This window comes from Suncus etruscus, chromosome 8, assembly GCF_024139225.1.
Source record: "Suncus etruscus isolate mSunEtr1 chromosome 8, mSunEtr1.pri.cur, whole genome shotgun sequence".
NCBI classification, from domain to species: domain Eukaryota; kingdom Metazoa; phylum Chordata; class Mammalia; order Eulipotyphla; family Soricidae; genus Suncus; species Suncus etruscus.
Genome location: NC_064855.1, coordinates 87,633,563 through 87,655,791, shown reverse-complemented (window position 1 = coordinate 87,655,791; position 22,229 = coordinate 87,633,563).

Genomic DNA, 22,229 nt, shown 5'->3' with positions numbered 1-22,229 from the left:
AGTTATTCACTCAAATATTATTGTTAAATATGACCTAATTTGCTTTTGCAGATCCAAAAAGATTACCACATGTAGCTAATACTTTTATTTTTTAAAGAGTTTATAGTAGATCAAAATGTATTTTATCTTGGATGTTGGAGGTGTTGTCTTAATTGTGTAGATATTTTAAAAATAATTTTTAATTTCATTAAAGTAAATTACAAGTCTATCACAGTTTTACTTAAGGTACATAGTGACAATGAATTGGGGCATTACTACCACCAGTGTTGTCCTCCCTCTACCCCTGTTCCCAGCATACTTTGCCCCATGGACTTCTAGTGAACAGGTTTCCTTTGTGTATAGCTTGATGTAGATTGGGTATTGATTCTGGTATTGTTGACTTTGGGTTTGCTGCTTAAAATTGATCATTTTTTATTTCCACTCAATGTTTATATAACTGGTTGCTCCTGGTACCATCCTTTTTTTCCTTTCAATTTATGAGGGAGAACAAGATGATTCAAGTTCTGTGGTTCTGTTGGAGTAAAGAAAAGGAAAAAAAAAAAAAAACCACAAGCAATGACAAAACACACAGAAGCAGAAACAAAAAAATCATCACCAAAAAAACGACAGAAAGAAAAGGGGAAAAAAAAAGAAGAAAAACAGGGGGGAAAAAAAAAGAAGGGCTGGTATGGCAAGGCTTTGTGTTTCTTTGTTTGTTTGTTTTTGCATAGACACAGTGTGTATTGGAGAAGTTAGTAAGGGATTTCCCTTGATCTAGGAGATAAGGAGTTTCTCCACCCTTGGAGCATACTGCCATGGGAGCATGACAGTTGCTCCAATTGTGTAAATTTTTATTTTACATTAAACCCTTACATACCCTACTATGGCAGCAAATAATTATGATTCTTATTAAGATTAAACTTTATCATATGTTATTTAATATGAGAGAAGATGAGTTTGCATTAAATATGCTGGTTTTAGTGTGCTTGTCTTGCCTTGTCTCTTTTCCTGCACCACAAAAATATTTTCAAACTACCTTTAAGAGTAACAGCTTCTTCCTTTAGGTCCTAAAATAAATGATGTAAGTCACTGCCTTAAGCAAACCTAAATAATTATGTATTATGAGCATTTCCATACTAAGAAATAAATATTAGTTAGCCACTGATATTATAGAAATATCTATATGTAAAGGTATTGCCTCACTGGGATATTTTGCTTATACCCCAGACCACTGCCCACTTAAAAAATGTTTTTATACACAATTTTCTGAGTTTTCATAATATTTATATCCTATACTTGTCTAAGTCAGAACAATTTCAGAAAATTTCCTCACAAATGGGATATGATTACCAGTATTTGAATCAATTTTTTTGAGATTTTGTGTGATGAGTCTTTTCACTTTATTTACATACGAAGTGAGAAATAAATTATCTGCAACTAATATGTGGTTTACCCAAAAAAAAAAAAAATCCAGTTTTAAGGTCTCACACCTCAAATAAAAAATTTAGTATCAAAGTTGAAACTTGATTTATTTTATCCACACCCATAAAAATATTTATTTCTGAACTAGTCCTGTAAGCTTCTATTTCTAGAATATTTTAATATTTCAATATTTCACTCTTCAATTTAGGTAAAAAGTTTCTGTATCAAAATGTTTTTACATAACAGTTTAAAATGTTCCAGAATATTTTGAAATAATCTAAATAATATTATTAATTTCCTCAAAATATGTATAACGATCAATGAGTAACACACAAAACAGTAATGAGAAAAATCAGCTTTTTTCCTAATAAAAGTATGGAAAATGTTAGATCATAAAAACTAAATTTTTAAAAAGCACTATTAAATATAAAATAAAATTTTCTTTCAAAATTTTTCTTTTTATAAGGTAAAATTTTCCATTGAAATTTTAAGATATATCTAAATGTAGAAGATATATAATTTTTGACCCTAATAAAGATTTAAAATTTATATAAACTTTTATTAATTTATATAGACTGGGTACTACAAATACATACACATAAATATATGCATATATAGAGATCTAGCTACATTTAAAAAGGTTACATAAAAATATATATATAGTTAGAATTTAAAAGCTTTAATATTCACTCTATATGACCTAAAAATCTTAGATAAAATAAGAATAAGTGACTTCCAAATAACTAATGGCAATAAAGACCTAACTACTATTACTTAATCATACCCATATCCTACAACAAAACAGCCATGTAAGGGTCATTACTGAGAAGAATGTCAAATTGGCCGATTTAATGTTACTTAGGGCTTACTTTATCTATATAACTGTCTCAGATAAGAACTGCAAGCTAATAATAATTACATTAGTGTCAAATGTGTAGGGGACACCTATGGTTTATTTAGTAGAAAAAGATAGTTCTAATGTTCTAAATTGAATTTTACTGTCGACTTTAAGATAGTTAAAATACCATATGTAAAATATTCCTCCACTCATTAATGCTTGATATACAGAGAAATACAATATTGTTTGAAATAGTCTAATGCCTTCCACTACTCCAATTTAAATTACTTGTGATAGGACATGTTTTAATCCTTTAACAATATATCAATATGCCATTGATATATTTCAAAAATGTCATCATATTTTGTTTAAGAACAATTTAAATGTCTCATTTAAAAATATAAATAATTCTCAAGTTTGTAGATTTAAAATTTACATTTTTCAATATCAAGTTGTATTCTCTGAATTTATACAATTTATACAACTATGAAAGATCTTTTCTTTCTTTCTTTCTTTCGTTCTTTCTTTTTTTTTTTTGGGTCACACCCAGTGATGCTCAGATGTTACTCCTGGCTATGTGCTCAGAAATAGCTCCTGGTGGCTTGGGGACCATATGAGATGGTGGGGGATTAAACCATGGTCTGTCCTAGGCTAGCATGGGCAAAGCAGTCATCTTAGCACTTGTGCCCTCGATCGGCCCCACAACTAGAAATAACTTTAAAAGTAAATTTTGAAGCATTATATTTTGAAATTGAGTTTTCTTTGATTGAGCAAGCTTTTAGGCACTTCAGACACAACCATACAAACATACAACCTATATTAAAATTGAGTCATTGGAATCAATTGTGGAATTGTGAAATACTAAAAACAAAGTGTAACCTCAAAGCTATTTTGGAAATGGTGTATCACTATATATATTTGAATGTTCCTAACTCCATATACAGTTAAGAATCCTTAATATTATGTTTTAATATGAATTATGCAATTTCAATATGATACTTTCAAGGTTTGTCAATGTATTTCTATTTAAAATAAGAATCTTGAACATAGAACAAGAACAAAATATAAATTGATAGTAACAAAAATATTAAAGAAGTATGCAATTCATTCATTGTAAACACAATTTTCTGCTAGTTAAATTAGCAAGTTTGAGTAAGGCTGAAATTATAGAATATTTTTGTAGAATGTTCCTGTTTGTTTTGAATAATGAACTTTGAAATGATCACAAAGGAAGACTTTCTTACATTGCTTTCATGTAAAAAATATGACAGAAGTTAGGAAAAATAAAAGTAAAGATGTCAAAAGGAGACTATTTTACCATTATGTCTTTTGTTTGAAGTTCAGCAGTCCAATCTGTCAGAATAAAAAGGCTAAACTTTCCAGAGTACTCAGGCCAGAAACTGTCAGGTAACATAAAAACATATGTATGCTGGGTTTTATAATTTACAAAACATTTCACTGTGCATAGTTTCATTTGTAGTTCACAATAATCCAGAACAATTGGCAGGTCAATCATTACATTATATAGCTTAAAAGCTAAATTCTGAATGAGAGACTTTAAGCGATTTCTACTGACGTACTACTTATGATTGCAGATCTATGAACAAAATACATTCTCTGTTATTCTAATCACAATTTCTTAAATTATGTGTATTTTGATAAAGTTGAAATGTATATTCCATCAAAGTTTAATATTAGTCAAAATATAAGGTTGAATACATATCAAGAGCTTATAAAATGTCAAATATGTGAAATACTTCTTGATGATTAAAAATAGCTCCTGTTATTTTTTATTAATAACCACCAGGAATATATTTTCTTAAATGAAACATGGATCAAATGAGCATACAATGGGTTTCCTGTATGAATAATAAGTATACTAGAAGCACCATAAACCATAAATGAGGGGTAAGATAACTTACTATATTTTGACAGATACCCTCAGGGAAAATAGTTATAAACACATAAATAAACTGGGAAAAGATCAATATTTAGGCATTTCTCTGAGTCTTTGTATATATAAATATACTGTTTCACATATGTGATACCTGTGTTTGAGTTGCCAATTTCTGATTAAGTTCTAGAATGCAATAGACAATTATTATGACAAAAAACTTTACTACTACTTTATGAAACATTTTATGTAGTAGATATGTATATTTGTCAAATGATATTTCATTTATTATTTCATCTAATATTATTATTATTTCATCTAATATTTTGGAATATCAATTAAAAGAAAGCATTAAATATGTAGCTGTTTGACAATGGTACTATAGATACTATCACAAATGTGTAATAATTAAAAGGGCCTGTAATACATTATTTAATAAAAAGAATTATTCAACTTGCTCTTCCTTAAAGAAGGGAGAAATTGAGATAATTTACTATGTTAATTCTGCAACTACCTTACTGGAAATAAATTTAAAGTTTATAATTGTCAAGAAAAATTTTTATTTTTATTTAAAAAAATTACAAATAACTTTATATCCATACAACAAGTATCTCTAAGTATGCATTGCTACAATATGAAGATTAACAGAGCTCATCCTGAAATTTTTAAGTAAAAGTCAATATTGGTACAGATGTTCCATTCACACATAATTGCAGACTAATGAGCATTGTTTAGTCACAGTGCCTTTTTTTATATTTTTACAATTTAATTTAAGAAAAATTTGGGCCATTTATGGTGGTGCTTAGGATTTTTCCTGTGTCTACACTGAGGATCAATCCTGGCATGTCTCAGTGGACTATGTGTGGTGACTGGATTGAATCCAGGTGAGTAACTTTCAAGGCAAGAATTATACCTAGTGTATTATAGCTCTGGCTCCAGTGCTGCTTTAAAACCTCTTTAGTTAAAGTAATCAAAACAACATGATACTGAGATAAAAATAGGATCTTTAACAAATGGGTTAGAAATCAAGAATTCAAAGACAAATTCCCAGATCTATGATCAACTATGTCTAATCAAAGTTTCTGGATTCATAAAATAGAGTGAGAACCTCTTTAATAAATGGTTATGGGAAAATTGGGTAATGTACAGAAGTAATACTGGATAAATATACTACCTTAGGAAAAAGTGAATTCAAAGTGGATTAAAGATCTTGAAATAAGACCAGAATGTAAAAAATTGCTTTGAGTAAAAATATAGAAAGAATGCCTCAAGTTTTTTTCCTCAAAGCGTTTTAATAATTTGTATTGGCAAAGTGACTGAACTGGTGAAAGGATGTCCTTTTTATATAACTGAAACCCGAATACAAACATGTTTGTAATAATGATGCTTAAATAATGACATTATATAAAATAAATAAAATTATATCAAATTTAAAATTTCCTACATGAAAAAAAATGGGATAAATCTACAAGGCAATAAATTGAACAGGAGAAAACATTTGTACTCAATATATATAATATTATGACATAATATAACATAATATATGATATTATATATAACATAATTAATAATAACTTAATAGCATAATGATATAATATAAAGAGTTAATAATTGAGACATATGAAATATAAATCTCAGCAAGAAATATACCAAAACTATCAAAAAAAAATAAAAACAAACTCATCACACTGAGTATTGAGGAAGAAAAGGGAAACAATTGCAAGATGAAATGCATGTATTACCTTATAGATTTTAATTAGTTCTTTAGCAAATATAAAGTGAATGCTCATAAATGTAAGGTACCTTGATGAGGGTCATGAAATATAGACACACCACAATTTAATATTTAAAACTAGAGTAAGAAAAAACTATATGATTTGAATGTAGTGTGACTGTGAGAAAGATGAGAAAACAATAAAAGGAAGTGTGTCAGGAAGTAGAGATAAAAGAAGACACATTGATTAATTTAATTTCTAGTAACACATTACGTGATGTTTCAAATAACAGAAATGAAAAAGTTTTAATATTATTTTTGGAAACAATTTATGAAATATTTTTTTAATTTTCCACCCAAATGTAGCTTTCAACTTTTGACAAATGTCTGATTCAGAATAAATGGACAACTTTCATCTTGAAAATTTTACCTAACCACAATAAAGTTGTCAAATTTTCAGAATGGGAAATTTTATATTTTGACAGAAAAAATAAGACCTCAGTATATATACAAAATTATAAAAACTAATAGGAAGAAAAATATTTGATAATATTTTAGATAAATAAAATGTAATTTTTCACTTAATGAGATTATTGAAGTTTGTTCAACAATAAGTTTATAGTATTCTAACTGTGCATTAACAATGCTCTGCTGTAGATTTAAAACTGGATTCAGTTTTGTCCCTAATTTTATAATATTGTATATGTATGGAAATACATAGTGTATCATTTATATCTATGTCTTCAATATTTCTCTGTCCTTCAAATATACACAAGCATTCATACGTATATTTTTCTGGATATGCAAAATAGGGAATAGTATGATTAACACTTTCCCTTCTATTGTTTTTAGGACATTGTTACTTATATGGGAACAAAGAGGGTAGAAAGAGTCATGTTAGATTAAGAGTGGTTCTTAAGAAAGGAATAGATTGGTATGAGAATATGGAATGTGTCCAAGGATATACCCAGGTTGGGACTAATAATCTGGACCCTGGGAAGATAATCATTTTAGCATTCTTCTCTTTCTCACTGAGGTCATTTACTACACTTCCAAATTTAATCTCAATAAAAAAAATTTGGTCACTTCTCTTTAGTAGATAGAATATATAAAAGAAATAGCATTTTGCTTTTATCTGGACTCCTACTTAAGAGAGGATTCCCTCTTCCTCATCCTCCTCCTTGTTTTCCTTCTCCAGCTCCTCCTCCCATTCCTCTTTCCTTCCCCTCCCCACCTCAATATCCCCCCACCCAGAAAGAAAAGAGGATTCCATTGCAACCCATTTTCTGAGAAGATTTATGCCCTCTTTTCCCTTTTCTTAAATAAAATATTATGAATTTGTCCTTTGTATCTTTTTTCATTTTCAACTAGTTGATAACAAGTACCTGAAATGCTGTAACAAACTTTCTTTTCATTATTTTTATTTTTTCTTATTATATGAATCCTGTTTTATCATTAATTCACATGCATCCTTTTAGAAAAGTAGATACAAATTTGAATATCTCCTAACATTAGCAAATTAGATTACCATGAAATAGCTTATAATATTCAAGTACTGAATTTTTTTGAATCCATTATTTCTCAAGGAAAGTTTCTAAACATGGGAAGGTGCTTCCTCTATCATATAAAATCTGGGGGATGGAGAGTTCTATAGTTTATAGTACTCTTGCCATGCATGTGGCCAACCCGGGGTCAATCTTTGACATCCATTTGGTACCCTGTGCACTGCCAGGTGTAGTTCCTAAGTGCAAAGACAGGAATAAGCTCTGAGTGTCACCCAGTATAGTCCCTAGATGTTAGAACTGAGTAAAGGGAAAGAAAGAAACTGAGAATGGGTGTAACAAAAAGGTGGATGTGAGTAACAGGGACTAAGCAGAGGTCTCAGTAACATGGAGTAAACTGGGGATAACATGGGAGTAATATAGAAGCAGAGGACTCAGACACTTTGTTGTATAGAGCTGTGGTGTAGCTCTATATCTGTAACACAGAGCCAGCAACACTAAAAAGCATCAGATCTAAACTACCTTAATGATCCTTAAAATGTGCCTCTCGGGGGCCGGGAAGGTGGCGCTAGAGGTAAGGTGTCTGCCTTACAAGCGCTAGCCAAGGAACGGACCGCGGTTCGATCCCCCGGCATCCCATATGGTCCCCCCAAGCCAGGGGCGATTTCTGAGCACATAGCCAGGAGTAACCCCTGAGCATCAAACAGGTGTGGCCCAAAAACCAAAAAAAAAAAAAAAAAATGTGCCTCTCAAGGAGTGAAAAAACAGTACTTATTGCTGAATTGCTGAATATGTGGCCAATCTTTGTTTAATCCTGGACATCCCACATAGTCCACAAAACAATGTCAATCGTGATTCCCGAGTGTAGAGTCAGAGGTGTAACCACTGACGATTGCCAGGTATGCTTATGAAACAAAACAAAAACAAAAACAAATTTTTATTTTCAGTGTCTTAGAGACCAATACAGAGATGAAGGCTACAAAATGTTTTTAATGTGTCTTTTTTATAGGTGTGTTTTAGGTAGTGTTTTTGCTGGAGGTTTGTGTGTGTGTGTGTGTGTGTGTGTGTGTGTGTGTGTGTGTGTGTGTAGTGTGTAAATATTTGTTCCTCTGTGCTTATTGGCGATGATAAAATATTTTCTTTCTCTTCTACAACTAAAACTGTCTCATTCTAAAGAAGACACATAAACTATCAAATGCATAGTGATGTTTTTGTTAAATAATAAGCAACAGAAGCATACAGAAATAAATATTTCTCATGGAGGTAAAATATATACAACTATAAAATCATAAATATACTGGAGAATTATAATATGAATTTGTAAATTGTATGCAAATAGCTTGAAACCAGATCTATAAAGTCATAAATAAAGCAACAAGACTGAAAGGTTTATACGTTGGCTTGTTTATAGAGTAGCACAAACATTTTTCTTTTTTAATTGGCAATTAATTTTCGGCAGCCATCTAGGTACTTTCATGTCAAATTACTTTTCCTACACTAAACAAGATTAGGCATCCAAGCAGCAAAGCACTTACGTGAAAAGTGAGAAACTGACTGTCAAGTAGATATTTTCCACCTATAACCAATTAAAATGTTTCTTTTTTTTGATGAATGGGTGTTGTAATTTCACATTTTGTATTTCCATCTAGTACATACCTGTAAAGCACACCAGTTTATGAGGTCTACAAAGGATATCTAGTAAGATTACAGTATTTCTTGCATTTTACTCTTAAAATGATACAACTGAGCACTTTCGGTGGGGGAATGCTTGATAAATATATAGCTTCTTATAAAATTGAATAAAAATAAAATGCATTATGAAGATAATGTTCATTTATGTGTTTATGTTTACAAATGTAAGTGTATATGTATCTGTTTAAAGTGTAAGTTTATACATGTTTTTAAGTAATACTCTTCCAAAACATTTTCAACAAGTTATTTTAGAATCTCAATTTCATGAAGACTATAATTTTCTTTTAAAATGTAAAGATGCCTGTATTTAAAAATTAGACCATTGACACATAAGGTAAAAAGTAATGTATTATTGATAATCATCAAGTGAATGACATAAAAAGAAAAATATTGATTTTTTTTTAGAAGATGTCTCATTTTTCTTACTTCACAGAAGACTGATGCAGGTTCATGAGGCTATCAATATTATTTGAATTAATGCATATTCCTTACTATTGATTGCCTTAACAATGATTGTCATAACTGATTTATGGGCACTTATGCCTGTTAAATATTTTAAGAGGTAAATATCAGATTTGTATATATAAGTAGATTGACTTGAATAAACAAGGTTGGATGTTAACATTATACCTTTTGATTTAATCTATATTATAATACATTATGCAAGACATATTTTTAAGATAGCAGCAAAAATCCAACTGAAAGTATATATTAGATGACTCTACTTACTAGAATTAATCGTTAATTTTAAAACTAATTCTAAAAATATTTCAAAGTATGAGTTAGTGATTCTTGTGTATCTTCAAATTACATTTAACATATTTAAGAACATCTAATAGCTAGTAATTAAATGTAAAATTTAGTATATATTAATAAATTTAAAATAAATTTCTCCAATTTCCAATTAATTTTAAATATGGGACTCCTAATTTCTGTGATGGCTTACACTTAGTATTTCTCAAATAAATGACAAAAAATGTTTTGAAGTGAGAGCCAGAAACTGAATGCTATATTGGTTATGATTTTATGTTAAATAAAAGTATTTTGATGTGACATATGACACTATTCATTTTAAAGTAAATATTTTAAGTGTATTGTGGTTTCATGTACATATATAAATTCACTCTCTTTAAGAAGCAGAATGTTTATTTTTCTTTTAATTATTGCTATCATAGTAAATGTGAAATAGCAAATAATGTGGTTTCAATTTTACTCTAATGAACAGTTATTTGAGTAAATGATATTTGTTCAGATATAACCATTAAAGGGGCTAGAGAGATAGCACAGTGGTAGGACATTTGCCTTGCACGCAGCCGACCCAGGACAACTGTGGTTAGAATCCTGGCAACCACTATGATCCCCTGAGCCTGCCAGGAGTGATTTCTGAGCACAGAGATAGAAGTAAGCCCTGAGTGCCACCGGGTATGACCCAAAAACTAAAACAAAAAAAAAAAAAAAAGAAAAAGAAAAGAAAAAAAAGTAATAACAATTAAAATCCTTTACAATCTTACAATTGAGTAACCCATTTCTTCATGCGTTTGCAATTATTAGTTAACAGTCTTATCTATCCACAGATATAAAAAGGTATTTTATCATTTTTAAAAGTCTCCATAGTGTTAACTTTCACATTTTTTTGTTTATATTCTGTTGTGTATTATTTTGTTTGAGGGACTACCTGATAAAATCAGGGATTATTCCTAGTTCAGTGCTCAGTGATCACTGCTGGAAATGCTTAGGGAACTATGTATGATGTTGAGAATAGAATCGAAGTATTTCAGACATTATTTTTTCTGTAAATAAAGTCATTGTGTATGTAATTAATGAGATAAAGTCATAGAGAAAGAGGTGTGTTCTAAATCCTACATGGCAGCTTTGTAAAATAGCATGACACAGATATACAGGGAAAAAGACTTGTGGAAACAGAAAAATTAGAGAGAAAATAAATCCAAGGTTCTACAGTCAACACTGAAACTAAAATAAATTGTGAAAAAGAATGCTATAGGTCATATCTAGGTATCAGAAGGATACCTTTTACACCTTTTAGACCAGCTTGGTTTCTAGCTTCTGCCCACAGAGCTGTGAGATTATCTTTGTTGTTTTAAGCCACTCAGTATGTACTCCTGGGAAAGAGTTGGCACACTATGTGTGTATATGTTACAATTCCAGCAGTAAATTATTTTAATTACAACCATACACATATCTACAAAGGTTCAATTACTTTCTATTGAAACAATATTCATGTATGATGTTACTTCACAGTTTTTAGAAGCAGAAGCTGTGCAATGGTGCAATTGTGCTAAAATCAAGGAGTTAACTTCACATTTACTTCTGAACTTGCTTTGTTTTTTTCAGATATGGTTGGCATCCACATTCTTTCATTCAAAGTTCCCTTTTTTGGAAGAAGAAACAAATTTTTGTTTACTTGTTGTTTTTTTTTTCTGACTGTGAGCTCAAGAGTAACCTGTGGTGGTGTTTTGGAGACAATATATGCTGCACGGGATCATACCAGGTTTGACAAATTTCAAGGCAAGTTAATTAACTCCTGTACTCTCTTTTAAAAGTTTACTTATTTGTTTTTTTCTCATCTCTCTGCATTTTCTTCTAGGACTTATAATTGTATTAGATAAACTGTAGCAGTGCAAATTAACCCTCCACATCAAGATCAATGGTTTTGAAAGCTTGATTGCATTTGAATCCTTCATTTATTTATATTAAATAACATGTTTATATTTTAGCAAATTGTTTATGGATATCTCAGAAGGTCTGAATTCTGCCTCCCTAAGTGTGAAGCATTATGATCTATCTAGAGTACAAAAGAATACAAGGATATCAAGTATATATTTTTAGAATGTCATATATTAAATTTTTTAATTCCACTTCTTATCATATTTATTCTCATGGTTGGATTATCATTTGCTGTCATTTACTTTCCTAATATTCGTTTACTACCATCTGTCTATATGGTTATGAATAAAGATAAAACATATGTTCCTACAAGAAGAGGAAAATAGTATACAAACAAGCGTTCACACAGCAAACTGAGTGCATGAAGATAGAAAAGAAGACATTTATATGCTGATGAGAGGTGGTAGCACACACCAAAAACATTGCCACATTGATCTCAGAGATTTGGCCCCAAATTGTAGGGTCTTCAATTTAAATGTTAAACAATTAATGCTGGCTTTTGTTCACTCTGAGGACTTCAGGGTAAACTTCTTCTATGCCTGTCTGCCTGTGCTTTTGAATCTCCGAAGGTTTCCTCAGAGGCCTAGGGAGCACACCCCCAAAAAACTGCATTTGAAGCTGCTGAGTGAGTACATTCTGGCTGTGGGGGTCGCTATCCAATAAATTGAGGTCTCTGGCCTGTGGAAGCTATGTCCTGCTGTGCCTTTTGTTCACTTTGAGGACTGTCAACTAGAGGCAGCAGAAGAGTGTGGCTTCACTTCGCTTGTGGCCTCGCACTCTTTCTAACCAATGAACATGCAGGAAAAACCACACTACAAGCATGACAATGGGAAAACCTCGCAGGCAAATACCATACACAGAGAATGAAGACAAAAGCTTGGATGACCTAATAAATTCCAACCACCTGATTAACTTTTCAGATAAGGAGTTTAGAATAGAAATATGGAATATGTTCGTAGAACTCAAAAAAAGCATAGATAGATCTGAAGAGAATACAAGACAGAAATCAGAAAACTTCAAACTGAAACAACAGATCTGAAAAACACAGTTGCTCAACTGAAAACCTCAATGGATAGCCTCGCCAATAGGGTATCAGTAGCTGAGTAGAGAATCAGAGTACTGGAAGATGTGATGCAGAAAAACTCAACACAACAGTAGAAATTGGAAAAGAACCTTTAGACAAATGAACAAGCAATAGGAAATGTACTCAAGGCATGTGAACAGATGAAAATAGAAGTCTTTGATAAACTCAACAGAAACAACATAAGAATCATTGGAGTCCCAGAAACTGAGGAAGGAGATCTCCAGGAAGAATCAACTGTCAAAGACATCATCAAAGAGATACTCCCAGAGTTAAAGACTACATGCAATCAAATCCGGCATGCCCGAAGAGTATCAGCTAAAAGATACCCAAAGAAAAACACCCCAAGACATACCTCATTACAATGACAAATCCCATAGATAGAGATAGAATGCTGAAAACAGCAAGATCAAAAAGGGAAATTACATTCAAAGGAAGATCCCTAAGACTTATAGCAGACAAGTCACAAGAAACTCTCAAGGCCAGAAGACAGTGGTGGGATATTGTGACAAGACTGAATGAAATGAACGCCTCACCAAAAATACTGCACCCAGCCCGACTCACGTTCAGGTTTGAAGGAAAAATACACAGCTTCATGGATAAACAACAGCTCAGAAACTTCACAGATATTAAACCAGCCTTAAAGGGAAAACTGACAGGTCTACTCTAAGACAAGAGAGACCAAGAAAGACAGCAAACTTTTCTACAAAGATGACATTAAATCCTAAGACAATCATCTCCCTCAATGTCAATGGACTAAATTCACCAATTAAAAGACACAGAGTGGCAAATGGGTCAAAAAGATGAATCCAACCTTCTTCTGTCTACAAGAAACACATCTGAATAGTCAGAACAAGCATAGACTCAAAATTAAAGGCTGGAGTAAAATCATCCAACCAAACAACACCCTCAAAAAAGCTGGGGTGGCCATATTAATATCTGATGACACCAACTTTATACTCAGAAAAGTTGTAAGGGACAAAGATGGACACTATGTACTAATCAAGGGATATGTGCAACAGTAAGAAATTAGACTAATAAACATATATGCACCCATGAGAGACCAGCAAATTATCTAATACAATTACTGACAAATCTGAAAGAAGAAATCAATAATAACACAACCATTGTGGGAGACCTCAACACAGCCCTATCAACACTTGATAGGTCAACCAGACTGAAACCCAACAAAAACACACTAGCCCTGAAAAGAGAAAGGGAAGAAAGAGGACTAGTAGATATATACAGGACACTCCATCCCCAAAAACCTGGATACACATTCTTTTCCAATGTAAATGGGTCATTCTCCAGAATAGACTGCATGCTGACACATAAAACATACCTCCATAAAATCAAGAGGATAGAAATCTTGCAGGCTACCTTTGCTGACCACAAGGCTCGGAAATTAGATGTGAACTACAAAGCCACACAGAAGAAAAACTTTAACAATTGGGAATTAAACACCGTGATACTGAACAACCAGTGGGTCCAAGATGAAATCAAAAAGGAAATCAAAACTTTCCTGGAAACAAATGATAATGAAGACACAAACTGCGAGAATCTATGGGACACAGAAAAGCTGTCCTGAGAGGAAAATTTATAGCTCTACAAGCACACATCAGGATGGAAGAAGGAGCATACATGAATGACTTAATGACGCAGCTCAAAAAATTAGAAAATGACCAACAAAAGGAACCAAAAATAGGGAGATAGAAGGAAATAACAAACCTGAAAGTATTCACTCAATGAAGTGAAAAACCAAAAAATAATCCGAAAGATCAACAAAAGCATAAGCTGATTCTTTGAAAAAATAAACAAGATTGATAGACCATTGGCAAAACTCACAAAAAAAGAGAGAGAGAGAAAGAAATCTGATAACCCGTATTAGAAATGAAAAGGGAGAGATCACGACAGAAATTGCAGGGATCCCAAGGGTCAGCAGAGACTACTTTGAGAAGCTTTATGCTACTAAACATGAGAACCTAGAAGAAATGGAAAAAACTCTTGGACACTTATAACCTTCCACATTTAAGTAAGGAGGATGTAGCATATCTAAACACCCCATCACTACTGAGGATATTGAAACTGTAATCAAACATCTGCCCAAAAAGAAAAGCCCAGGCCCAGATGGTTTTCCTAATAATTTTTTTCAAATCTTTCAAGAGGAGCTACTACCAATCCTAGCCAAGCTCTTCCATGAAATTGAAAAACGGGAACACTCCCAAACAACTTTTATGAAGCCAACATCACCTTAATACCAAAACCGACAGAGACACTGCCAAAAAAGAAAATTACAGACCAATATCCCTGATGAATGCTGATGAAAAGATCTTCAACAAAATCCTGGCAAATAGGATCCAATGCATCATCAAGAAGATCATACACTGTGACCAAGTAGGTTTCATCCCAGGAATGCAAAGATGGTTTAACATCCATAAATCTATCAACATCATACACAACATCAACAAGAAGAAAAATAAAAATCACATGATCATATCAATAGATGCGGAGAAAGCATTTGATATAGTCCAACACCCATTCTTGATCAAAACTCTCAGCAAGATAGAAATGGAAGGAACCTTCTCAATCAAGGTGAAGCCATCTACCACAAGCCTATGGCAAATATTATTCTCAATGGAGAAAAACTAAAAGCCTGAGCGTCAAACGGGTGTGGCCCAAAAACCAAAAAAAAAAAAAAAAAAAAAAAAAAAAGCCTTTCCTCTAAATTCTGGTACAAGACGAAGCTGTCCTCTCTCACCACTCCTATTCAACATAGGAATAGAAGTTTTTGCTATAGCAATCAGGAAAGAAAAAGATTTCAAGGGAATTCAGATAGGAAAGGAAGAAGTCAAGCTCTCATTGTTTGCAGACAACATGATACTCTACTTAGAAAACCCTAAAGACTCTACCAAAAAACTTCTAGAAACAATAGATTCATATAGTAAGGAGGCAGGCTACAAAATCAACTTACAGAAATCAATGGCCTTTTTTGTTTTTGTTTTTTTTTTGTTTTTTGTTTGTTTTTTTGGGGCCACACCCGGCGGTGCTCAGAGGTTACTCCTGGCTCTCTGCTCAGAAATAGCTCCTGGCAGGCATGGGGGACCATATGGGACACTGGGATTTGAACCAACCACCTTTGGTCCTGGATCGGCTGCTTGCAAGGCAAACACTGCTGTGCTATCTCTCCAGGCCCAATCAATGGCCTTTTTACACACCAATAATGATAGGGAAGAGATGGAAGTCAGGAAGGTAATCCCATTCACAATAGTGCCACACAAACTCAAGTGTCTTGGAGTGAACTTGACCAAAGATGTGAAGGATCTATATAAAGAAAATTATAAAGCCCTGCTCCAGGAAATAAGAGAAGACACACGGAAATGGAAACACATACCCTGCTCATGGATTGGCAGGATTAATATCATTAAAATGGCAATACTCCCCAAAGCATTATACAGATTTAATGCGATCCCCTTAAAAATACCCATGACATTCTTCAAAGAAGTGGATCAAACACTTATGAAGTTCATCTGGAACAATAAACACCCTCAAATAGCTAAAGCACTCCTAGGGAAAAGGAAAATGGTAGGCATTACTTTCCCCAACTTTTAACTGTATTACAAAGCAATAGTTATCAAAACAGCATGGTATTAGAATAAAAACAGACCCTCAAATCAGTGGAATAGGCTTAAGTTCTCAGAGAACGTTCCCCAGACATACAATTACCTAATTTTTGATTAAGGAGCAGAAATCCTAAGTGGAGCAGGGAAAATCTCTTCAACAAGTGATGTTGGCAGAACTGGTTAGCCACTTGCAAAAAAGCGAACATAGACCCCCAGTTAATATCATGTACGAAGGTAAAATCCAAATGGATTAAAGACCTTGATATCCTGCCAGGACTGAATAAATTATGAATTTGCAAGTCATTTGAGCAATTTGCTGTACTCTTTTTAGCTTCTATTATATTTCAAGTATACATGCATACATTTAGTTTTCCACAATTTTATTAGTACTTTAAACTTTATAATCACACTTGAAAGTATTTTTAAACATTGTGATTATTATCAAATAAAAAAAAAACCTTTCCAACAGTAGGCTCTGTTCAAGGGACTATAGATGCCATGTCATATTGGGCAGAAAATATGGCAGAAAGTAACCACTTACACACTTACACAGCTCAAATGATATGTTAAGAAATTAGGAGAGTAAAGCAAGACATACAAGTGGAAAAAGAAATTAACACTAAGAGCCAAAATCATGCAATCCGCCACCTCCAGATGCATGCACATGTACTTATACACACAAAATTAAGAAATATGGGAAAATGTATATAGCCCAGTTCCTTGTGTTAGATACATGGTAATCCATAATTGCATTCTACTTAAACATCTGTATTTCTTGTTTAAAATCTGTTGCTGACATTAGCTCAAAAGAAAATTTTTGGAGTTTATTTAAGAATAAACTTTGGTTGGAAGAGAGGTGAGGAGAGGATAGGAGAATATAGGAAAGAAGTGAGTAGAGGAGAGAAGAGGATAGGAGAGAAGAAGAAAAGAGGAGAGAAGTGAGAAGAGAAAAGTACATTATAAAATATTTACTTTTTATTCACCGTTTTATGGAACCAAAATTGCTTATGATGCAAATAATAGAGATTCTTGCAGTTTTTACTGTAATTTTGTTTTTTATTTGTTTTTTTTTTTGTTGTTTTTGTTTATGGGTCATAGCCGGTGACACACAGGGGTTACTCCTAGCTATGCGCTCCTGGCTCAGGAGACCATATGGGACACCAATAATAGAATCCACATCTATCCTGGGTCAGCCACATGCACTACCAAATGTGATTTTGCTCCGACCTGTGAAATTTTGTAGAATTTATTGGATTAATATTTTTAACTGCAATGTGCTCTTTTGTTTATTCCATACATAAATTAGCTGCTTTAAATAAAATTCAACATCAATATTTAATTTGTTATGTAATGAATCTACTAGCTACCTCTCATTTTCAACAGAAGTCTAATTCCAGGAAATTCCTTGAAAAATAACTTTTTTGCCTCATTTTTCTGACTACACTATTCCTCAGACACTGAAACAATTTAGACTCAAATGTATTATTAGTTTTTGTAAATATTAATAAATAAATTAGAATGTTATCATTGCAATTTTTACAAAGGTCTAAATATGGAAAATGATAGTCTTTTATAATAGACATATTGTCATCAACAGAACTTCCTTTAAACAAAATCTGTAATGAATTTTTCTTGATAAAATATCATCTAATATAACAAACAAAATCATTGTTAGCATAAATTTTAATTGATAATTTGTAGTCTAATTGCTAATCCCATTCTGCATTAATTTATAATTCAACCTATGTCAGAAATATGAATATATAGTTTCCAATCATACACTATTAAGGTATTTTTCATGGATTTGCTCTAATTACTTCCATTATTACTGATCCTCCGGTTTAGATGGAGAAATTTGGGTAACCCTTTGGATGCTACTACTGTTTTATGTGTCAAAATTGGATTAGATACTATGCATAATGCAAATAACCATGTAATTATTTTGAATTTACAATGTATTTACTATGTAATTGCATAGTAAGTACCATATAATTACAGGATGATTACATGATTATTTCTGCCTTTTATACAGCTTTAAAAGCAAAAGATTTTGTTGCAATTATTATTGGCATTTATTGGTAAGTGTTACATAGTAGAGAACAAAATATTTATCATGCAATCAACCAAGCAAGCACTGCTATCAACTTTTTAAAATTAAAAAATTATATTCAGAAGTCATTTCATAAAGCTAAACTACTTGAAATGATTTTAAAATGATTTTAAAATGATTACTTCATTTGGGAAATAAAGATAAGTTCTGTACAAATTTTTTCAGCTCATTGTTATGTCCATAAATTTATTGAATATAATTGTTTATGTTTAAATAAACATTTTACATTTTCAAGATCTTTTAAAAGTATTACTATAATTGAATTGATCAATATAAAGATATATTCATGATATATTTTAATAAATGTTAGGAAATGATACCTTAAATTATTTATACTGTTACAATAAAACATCATATATTATTATATATTCATATTATTTAGCTTATGGTGAGTAAACATTTAAAGTTTTCACAGTTCTTCACAGACAAATTAAAGTACAGAAAATATGAAGCTAATACAGTTTCAAAATTCTAGTTAGTTCTCTTAATAACATATTGCATTTATAATCTATATTTTTAATTAATAAATTAATGTTGGGAATTAATATTAATTTATCATTATTTAGCAACTACTATAGTTTATTATTATTTATTTAAATTATATGAAATGTAATTTTTCTAATATAATTCCTAAATTTTACTTGTGAAATTATCATTAATGTCATCTTCTTGTGATTCTTTTAGTTATTATAGTTTCTTAGACACCCGTTTTAATATTGGCTGTTCTGAGAAAGATTTGTAGACTATTACTCATTTAGAATTTGTTAAATCTGCTTTCATGATTAAACTGTGATCATGAATTGTGGCATAGTTACGACACTTCAATAAAGTGCAAATGTATTACATTATATTAACACTAATGCACAAGCTTGATTTATCGTTCTATATATTAATCTAGATTACCTGGATGACACAGTTAATATACATTTCAAATCTAGTTTTGTTTGTTTATTTTTAGATTTCTTTTGAATAATACCCAATGATGATCAGGGTTTATTCCTGACTTTGCACTCAGGGATTACTGCTTGAGACTATATGAGGTGCCAATATTGTACCTGGGTCAGCTGAGTGCAAGACAAATGTACTATTGTTTTGTCACTAACTCTAGATACTCTTCAGTCACCTTTACATGCTGTATATTTTTCAAGAAAGTCAACCCACACTATTGCCTCCATGAATACCCCAAACAAGTTGATCAATATCTTTCTTTAAGCACCATTGTAACAGCTGTTGGGCTTCATTCATAGAAACGTGCACCCCTTAACCAGTGCAACCTTCAGGACAACAATGATACTACATTAACTCGAGAAGCGTCTGCACTTCAAAGAAAACAGTGACTAGGATATAAAGGTACTCATAGAATGGTACAAACTATTCACCCAATATACTTCAGATAAGGGGTTAATATCTAAGATATACAAGGTACTGATATAACTTAACAAGAAAACATTTAACTGCATCACAAAATGCGGAGAAGAAATCAACAAACACATCCTCAAAGAAGAAATACAGCTGGCCAAAAGGCACATGAAATAAATGCTCCACTCCAAGCAATTTGAGCATCAAATTATTCTATTATTATATCAACAATGTAGGGTTTATTTTAAAACAAAATATATTATGTAGTCTCCTCATTTGTACCTCTTCTATATTTTCTAATTTATTTAAAAGTCATGATACTGTGGATTCTTGATTATTTTATACTTTAATTATACTGTAACACAGCTTTAACTTGGTGAATTTCTCCTATCTTTAACCATTGGAAATTCTTAACTTTGGTCCTGTATTCCTTAGATTTATTAACTATTGTGAAAATTTGGAGCAATTTTGTGAAAATCTGTAATATACACTTGCATTCAGTTTCTTTGTAGCTGTAAGTTATCATATATACAGGGCAAGTTTAAATGTATAAATCTATAAGAAACTGGCAACCTGTCTTCCGGAGAGGCTGTACTATTTTATATCCCACTAGAAATAAGTGTTACTCTTGCCATTGGAACTAAAAATGAATGCTTTCTTTTCTTTTTTTTTTTTTTTTTTTGCTTGATGTTGGTACTATTTAGGGGTCATTTTCAGATTTGTTTGTGTAGAGATTGGACCTGAGAACACCTGTAAAATGTGCTCTCCAATCTGTGCCTTATCATCCAAATTCAGAATTTTTAACTTCTGAGATTAATCCTTAATTAATCCTTAATCTTTGAAGGATTTTTAACTTTATATTATATAAGTTATTGGATAAAAATATCTGTAATAATGATATTTATCTTGAACCTAAGATATTTGTTCTCTTATTTTTGAGTTTTGAGTTCTTTATATCTTTTGAGCAATCAAAACTAAAAAACACATCATTATATATACATATATATAATCCAAAAGAAATATATTGCTGTAGAAATATTTGCTCTTATTAATTGGCCAAGGCACTTATGAATTTTCATCTCTAATGAGCTTTGTGTTACAATGCAGATAGATTACAAATAAATCTTTCTGTAACAAAGAGAAAAGTTTCTCTCAAATTTCAGCAAAAATAAAATGAGTGACTTTGTTAATTCACAGATTTTTGGAGTTCTATCCTAGTATTCATTATTTAATTATTTTTTTCAATTGGTCCTTCATATTAGAATTTCTAATAAACTCCCACTTTATACTGAAATTGTTGATCCAGAATGCACAATTTTAATACATTACCTAGAATTTTAATCTACAACTTATTAATTAATTATGTGTGTCCATCATGAGTACAGTGTTCCAAAATAATATGCTTTACTTTCTCTCTTCTCTAACAGTTGTATGATAAAATATTGGTTAGGAAGAAAAACAATAACTTTTCTAATGTAATAACATGAGTTATTTTTATTATTTACTTATGACAAACTATTGATGTACAAGAAACTAATAATTCATAGTTTATATAGCAGGTCAACTGGAATAATTAGTGAATTGGTCATTTTGAACAGAGAAGATAAGCAAAACAATGTTCAGATGCTTTTTATCCCTTGAATATTTTGTATCTTAGACTTACACAAATTTCCTTTTATTCTTTTGAATACATAGATGTGTTTATGTATATAAACAGATATATGTGTGTGTTTGTAAATATCTATAAGGTGCGTATTCATTATGTATAGATATATTTTCATGCTATAAAATAATTAAATATCACTTCCTCCCACTGAATTCTGTCCATATACTTTTAATTATGCAAAATATAATTTAGATTTTTTTCTACTATATCTTCTACTTGTAAATTTTAAAATCATGAAGAGAAGAAATGTTACATTTGTTGTAGTCTAAAAAATGTACTTTAGGGGAAGGTAAAGAGGGCAGAGGTTAGATGGCATGACTTGTATAGATCTAACTTGCCTTTAGTCCCTAGATTGAAGGAATGCTCTCAGTGGTCTCCTTATTACAGGGTGCATGTAGTACCATCTCCTCAGGCCCTAGTTTGTATTGTCCTCCTAGTTGATTGAGCGCCACCAAGAGTGGTCCTGGAAGCCCGGAATAGAACTTAGGCAAAAAATAGCAATAAAAATTCAGAAATACAATTAACATTATATTAACTGTGGGTAGTCATTATTTCCGAAGAAGATAAACTTGATGGCATTCTATTACAATAAGAAAAATTGATACTATAAAAAGGACAAGCAACAAGGAAGTCATAAAATTTGGATTTGGAATAGAAAATTTAAAGT